This window comes from Miniopterus schreibersii (assembly GCF_964146895.1).
Source record: "Miniopterus schreibersii genome assembly, chromosome: 2".
NCBI lineage: Eukaryota > Metazoa > Chordata > Mammalia > Chiroptera > Miniopteridae > Miniopterus > Miniopterus schreibersii.
This window is the reverse complement of record NC_138102.1, coordinates 111,573,348-111,581,093: the sequence shown is the minus strand read 5'-3', so window position 1 is coordinate 111,581,093 and position 7,746 is coordinate 111,573,348.

Genomic DNA, 7,746 nt, shown 5'->3' with positions numbered 1-7,746 from the left:
GATATACATATTATATATGATATAAATGATGTGTATAATATATTATTATTTTATATATTATATTTATGCAACATATCCTACATGCAATATATTTTTATTTATATATGTGTGTGTATATCTATCTATATATCCTATATACCTGTATATATCCAATATACTAGCAGTTAGGTCTGCTAGTCTTGGATCATACATTTACAATCAAATACAGGCTAATAAATTTAGAATTGAAAGAAACCTTAGAATTTGTCTGCTAGTGACATTTTTTTATTTTACGATAAGCTGAAGTTTTTGCTGCTCTGTTGGGTAATTTCCAATTCAAAAAGGATGACAACTCCAAGGGGTTAGAGAGGGGGTAGAATTTGGTTAGTTGCTCAGTTTCAAATAGTCCTTTGACCAGACATTTGGACATATTCATTATACTCGTATCAACCCTGCCATAGTCAATGCTAATCACTCTGAACACTTCGGTAATGACCTCACCACTAAACCTCAGTTCCACTTTCACAGCGGCCACAATAAAATGAAGTTGCATAGATCGGTCCTAAAATAAAATGTAAATGGTTTCCACATCTCCATTTTGTAGATGCTATCTACACACAGCATTTTTTTAGCCCCATTGCTAACTCACCTCATTTCTCCTTAACTCCTGTCTCAATTTTAACCTCTGTTCCTTCCACGGGGCCAGTAATTCCTGCCAACCTCCCAGTTCTACCTCATCCCAACAGTTCCCAGCCACCTGTTTCTTTACTCCTGCATCCATCTGCCATAAAGCAGCTACTGCAAAATCGATATTAAAATCTTTCGACAGGCCATCTGTTACCTAGTACTGTCTATGAATCATTCAAGGTTATAAATATTGCCTTTGCATTGTGTGGCCTGGGACCTCTGAGACACCAGCTCCAATAATTTAGCACCGTAATTATCGTGATGGCCTGGAAGACTATAACATTCAAATATTATTTCCCCAGGAAGAACAATGGCTTTTAAGTGAGTATAGTATCCTCCTTTTCTCTTACCCCCTTCCCACTACCCAACCAAGCCCAGCTCTGAACCAAAGATTCTGGAAGATGCCACCCCTTTCAAGTTACACTAAGAAACAATTAGGAACTAAAATGTAGCCGATACTCAAGTCATTTGGAGATTTTGAATATAACGAAATGATGAGCTTTTGAAAATACATAGTGTGTTATAAGATTAGTTGAAAGTGATTAAAGGTAGTCATTGTACTGAGCTAGGAATTAATTGAAGAAGAGAATAAAAAGCTCTGTTTCTCTACCAATTCTCTTCCTAAATAACAAAGATTTCTGTAGTCTTTACCATTTAGCACTATATATTATTATTTTTATAATCATTACAAACTGAAAGCATATACAATATAAATAGTTAATCCCCAAACTAAATCACATGTATTATTAAAATACATATTCAAATCTAAATTGTTTAAATATTTGTAGGACAAACCTGATTGAATGATTTAAATAATATATGTTTTGTATATGTACAATTATTTCCTTTATCCTAAAGGGTTTACATTTGTGCAATATTTTTCATCATGTATATTATTATTTCCATCATGTATATATATAAAGTAAATCTTAACAGGATGATGTAAATGATTTTGAATCCAAAATATAGATTACATATTACTTTCAACAACACAGCAAAACTTATAACTAAGTACTTAAACTAGATAAAATAACCCAGTACCACCACCTACTGTTTGAAACAGAAAATTCAATTTAGGGAGTTCAATTAGTTTAAGGAAATAAGAGCTTAAAGTGTGGTACAGTTATAAGTCATCATAAAGGGATAAAGTTCCGTTATCACTATTATCTCTCATTATTTAAAAGTTTTAAAATAATATATTTTTGAGCATATGTACCAATTTTTAAATATGTTGATATTATGAAGAAGAGTTAAGCAGAACAAAACAAGTGAAGTTAAATCAAATAAATAAACCCTTTCAACTTGAGTACTCTGTTGTACTATAAAGATAAGAGAATTTGATTTTTCTACCACAACATCTCATCAACTTTCACTGTTACTGATTACTCTTAGTGACTATACATGTTTATTCCTCTGTATATTTATTACTGGTAACATATATTATCAATATAATGCAGAGGGAAAACATGTCCTTTTCAATTAGGGCAAACTTGGATGTGAATTCCAACCCTTCCACTTGTTAGCTCTGAGCTCAGTCAAATTATATAGCCTCCCTAAAACCTCTGCTGCAATTTTTAAAATTGGGATATGAACATAGGCCTTGTAGGGTTTTATGAGACTTTCAAAGAGTATATATAAAGCACTGGGGATACATATTAGGCACTGAGAAAATGGTATCTCTGATTATTCTTTTATTCCACAATTTTCATATAAGTGAAAAATTTAAAAACTTAGGTTTCTTCTAAATGTTCAAATGAAAGTTTATTAAAACTTCCATTTCAACAATGGAGCACATGGTTTGGTTAAATTGACTTAATTTACTTCATTTTTAATCTTCTGTGGTCCCTATCTGTAGCCTTGGCAATATAGTGAAGCACTATCACTAAAATCCCAAATTTGGGAAGTTCAAATCTTATCAGATCATGGACAGACGTCAGGGCATGAGAAGACCTAAGAGGTCTTGCCTTTCAAATAAACGTAGAGAAGACACTCAATCAACCTTACAAAAATTAAGATTCATGGTAGTTGAGCCTTATAGTTTCAGTCTACAATTCAATCGTGGACTAGTTTTCAATAAGGAGACTTGGAGAGAAGTCCAGACGTACAAACACTTGTTCATGAATACATTTGGGTTCAGTTGATGATGTGAGGTCACTATGGAAAGCACGGATCCCTCCCTCATGGACAAGCCTCCAACAGATTTTAAAGAATGAACTTTTATCCTGTTTTTCTTATCTAATCCCATAGACAGTAGTAATTTTTAAAAAACTCATGAATACTTAGTTATCTTTGGAGAAATAATACTGTGAGTAGAGCCATCACTAAGTCTCTTGTAAAACTTCATTTAGGTGAGAAAAATGAAATAGGTTTATGCCACAGAACTTCAGTTTTACATAGAATGCTGTAATAGATAAAATAAAAAGTAAATAGAGAGATGAATGGATGGATAGATTCATGGATGCACAGATAAAGAACCCTCCAAAAAGTTTACTGGGGAGAAAGGTAATCTCTATTTTACACTAGAATTTCAACTAATAAAAGTCAAAGGAATGATTAAAAATAGAAAATCACTATTTGGAAACCACTGTAGTAGTAACTGCGTCAGGTAAGAATCATCCGTGAATTTGTGGATAAAAATATAGTGAGAAGCGGGATGATTATATAATTTCAAATCAGATCTCAACAAGATAGTTATTAATTACAAGGGGGGAAAGAGTAACCTTACACTGGAGAAAATTGGCAGATATCACCTTTAATAAGTGGATGAAGTTAAATTGCTGTCCCACTAATGCGCATCATGACGCATTTGGACAGACACATCAGTCCTGTGGTATTCTTGTAAAAAATTCGTAACTTGAATCTAATAATAGGCATATACCAGACAAACACAAACCGAGAAACATTTTACACAATAGCTGGACTGTATTCTTAAAAAAATATCTCAGTCAAAAAAGGCAAAGAAAAACAAGAATCGGTTCCAGATTTAAGGAAGATAAACAGACGTGACAACTATAGGCAGCGTGTGATCCTGGAATGGTCGGGAACACTAGCAGCGTACATGGTTACTAATACGGCTTCTAGATTAGGCACTGGTGTTGTCAATGTTAGCTTCGTGATTTTATTCATCATAATATGGTTAAGTAACAGAAGATGTCTACTGATGTATTTAGATATAAAGGGTATTATGTCTGCAATTTACTCTCAAATATTTAAGAAACATATAGAGCTAAGGTATATTTTATCTGTATTTATATCTATATCCATAGTTATACCCCTGGGGACAGGGGTGAGAGAGAGAGAGGTGGGGGGTTCAGAGAGAGAGAATCGTCATAAGGGGGATGGTGGTAAAAAGTTTGGGAATCTGGGGTCTGGGTTTGAGTATATGGGAATTTTTGTACTAATTTTGCAATATTTTTGATATCAAATTATTTCAAAATTAAAAGCTGAAAATGGTAAAAGAAGAAGGGGAAGTATGATGAGAAAAAGAAGAAAAAATAGGAGGGGGAAGGAGAGGAGAAGGAGTGCATGGGCCTACCTCCTCCAAAGAGCGACACCCAAATAAACCCTCTCGCTCCAAGCTGTCGCATAGCCTCCGTCATGTAGGTATGAATTTGTGGAATGAGGGTAATTCAGGTGGGAAAGATGAAGAAGGAACCAGGAGCTGGGGCTTGGGATAAACTGCATATCTAATTGAATGCATTTCCTGTACCATAAGTTCTGTGAAGATAAGAAATAGGTTGGTTCTGCTCACTACTGTTCTTTCGGTTCCAGGACAATGCCTGCAGCACAGAAAATGCTTGATGAAGATGTGTTAGAAGCATAACATACAATACCTATTTTGTGATTTGTTCAACATTTATTCCTCTCTTTTGCAACTGTTCTAATGCCTTCCTAAAATCTTGCCACTAAATATTTCGGGATCATGCATATATAATTATTCAACCTGAGTAGCCCTTTGAAGAAAGAAAAACCAAATTGTGTGAGACAGAGAAAGATGAAATCTGAGTATTATTCAGCAATGAAACACAAGGATCTTTTTGCTGGCCAATGCAAAAAATGTTTGTGGTTAACTTATATTCTTTTCCCCCAAGTGAGCAACTGTAAACTTCCTTGAACATCAATTCAATATTAATAGCCTTGAACAGCTGTTAAAGAGTTGTAGTAAAAATAAGATAGCTGGTTGAGTATATCATCATATTTCAAACCAAAATCCAAACTCTCAGCAACATCTAATTTTTTTGGAATGTGAATTGCGAAATTTGAAATTATCAGAATAATTGGAATTGCTAGAGGAGTTTAAAGGAGTCTCATTTAAACTGGACCAGTACACCAGCTGGAAGGGCATGTGTGGCAAGAAATGATTCGAACCTGCCTCAGTAATTTTATTTCTATTCTCGGCGACATCTGCATTTTTCTTTATATTAGATGGTGTACTTAATAGTCCAAGACTGAGAATGCCTACAAGCTTTCAACCTAAGGCAATCTCTTAAACAAACATTTTCATGATGACAACAAATGGATACCACATTTGCATGTTCTACCCATAGATGACAAATCCAAGAGTGGGTCCTTGACCAATGTCAGTCAATCTATACATACAATCAGCAATACCTATGTGGTGGCCTGGGGCAAAAAACTGACGTACATGGATAATGGTTATTGTGGAATTTTATGTTTAGCTCTTTTTAACAAAATTATTGAGACATAGCTGACATAAAATAATTGCACATTTAATTATATAAGTTTCATGTTTTAACATATACACATAGCATGCTTTAACAGACATAGCACCTATGAAATCTTGAGCAAAATCAAGACTTTGAAGAGATCTGTAACCTCCAAACCTTTCCTCCTGCTCCTTTGTCATCCCTTTTTCTTGTTCTTCCCCACATTCCTCCCATACAAGGCAACCACTTATCTGCTTTCTACCAAGCATCCTAAATATTCATTTGCTGGAATAGATAGAACCATACATTGCGTCCTATTTTCTATAGCTTTTTTTTACTTTGAACAATTATTTTTCTGACATTTACATCCATGTTGTAGCATAAATTCCTTATTATTACTGATTAGTACTCTTTTCTAAATATTCAGAAGTTTATCCATTCATCTACTGCTGAACATTTTGGATTGTTTCCCGGTTTAATCTATTACAAATAGAGCTGATATTAGCATTCACATAAACTTTTTGTAAGGACATATGCTTTTATTCTCTTGAGTAAATAACTAGGAGTAGAATATTTAACTATTTAAGAAACTGCAAACTATTTTCCAAAGTGGTTTTACCATTTTAGTTCCCTAGCAGAAGTGTACCACAGTTTTCATTCCCCAACAGTTTTGCCAACACTCAGTATAGTAGGTCTTTTCTGCCTTAGCCATTCTGATACATGTATAGTGCTAGCTCACTGTGTTATCACATTGATTTGTATTTCCAAAATAACTAACGATGGTAAGCATCTTTTGGCATGTTTATTTGTAATCCGTATATGTTCTTGAGTTAAGAGTTCTTTATATTTCCTGAAGACATATTCTTTAACATATAAAATTCAGCATGTATATCATATGCATATATGTATATATATGCTTTGCGAGTGTTCTCTCTCAGGTTGTGACTTGTCTTTTCATTCCCTCAACAGTGTCTTATGAAGAGTAGATGCTTTCCATTTTAAGAAAATCCAGTTTACCAATTTGTCCTTGTGTGGACCATGATTTTGGTTTTTTTATAGTGACAGCTACTAAAAGTTACAAAAGTTTACTTCACCTAAAATTTTGTGAAAACTTTCTACCATAAGTTGCTTCTAAAATCCAAAACATTCCCTTGATATGACTGCACTCATCAAGAGGTCAATAAAGCTTTTAGAATATACATCCTAGATTAGTCACTATTGTCTATCATTATGTGATGTGAGTGACTCCAAGAAAGCCTTAACTACTGAGGGGTTCCCCATGAATGACAACCGATATCCTCTGCAACCAACTGTGTCAGGAAGATCACAATATCAGTACAAGGTTGATCTGTCAAAACCTGTGTCAGGAAGAAGTTTTCCTAAGCAGCACAGTTACTTTGAGAAGCCCATTGGTTGTAAAGCACATTCGGTTTCCAAACAACATGCTCTAAAATGAAGTAGAAATGCAGAGAATATCAAGACACATCATAAGCACTTCATTAAATACAATATTAAAATAGTAAAGTTTATCAGAATTCTCTAAATCAGAAATCTTTTGGATTACTCAATAAGTATGCATTATATAATAAACAGAGAACTATCATTGTTTTTGTCTTCTTGAAGAGAGAGGTGTTCAAAAAATATTTTTGGCTTTTTAAAGCTTGGATCAAATATCCTTCAAAATATTCTAGTGAGTATTATTATAATATTTGAGATACTCTGAAAAGATTTCACTAGATAATAGATACAATAGTTTAAACAATTTGTCTATTCAACATGTATCAATGGAGCTCCCATAAAGTTCCAGGCACTGTTGTAGGCATCGGGGCTACACAGCAGATAACAGAATATGTATTAGGTGGTGATAAATGCCATGAAGAAAAAATAAGCAAAGATGGAGATTAGAGGTTGATAAAGATGTGGTATTAAATAAAAGGAAAGGAAATTTATCTCCGATAAAGAAGCATTTGAATAGCAACTAAACACAGTGATGGAGTGAGTCATGTAAATATCTGGGAGAATGTTTCAGGTATGGAGAACAACAAATATCAAAAATCCAAGGCAGTCTCATGTCTGGCCATACTCAAGACACAGCAATGTGGCCTGTGTGAGCTGGAGGCGAGCATACCAAGAATTAGACTTAGATAATGGGGATCTCTTAGCCTTCTTCCTCCCATCAAATATACCTTATCTCTCCTTAAATTCAATAACCTCCATGCAAAATAAATCATTTTAAAGATTCTGATTCTTTCAAGTACCTATCATCAGTTGCTTTTCACATATACTTTATGAATTTCAACATGTCTCTATCTTTGGGTATATTTAATACCACAGGAAAAATTCCTTTGTATATGGTGTAGGCTTTTTTCTTTTTCTTTTTTTATGTCTATGTGGATGTGTCCATTTAGGAAAA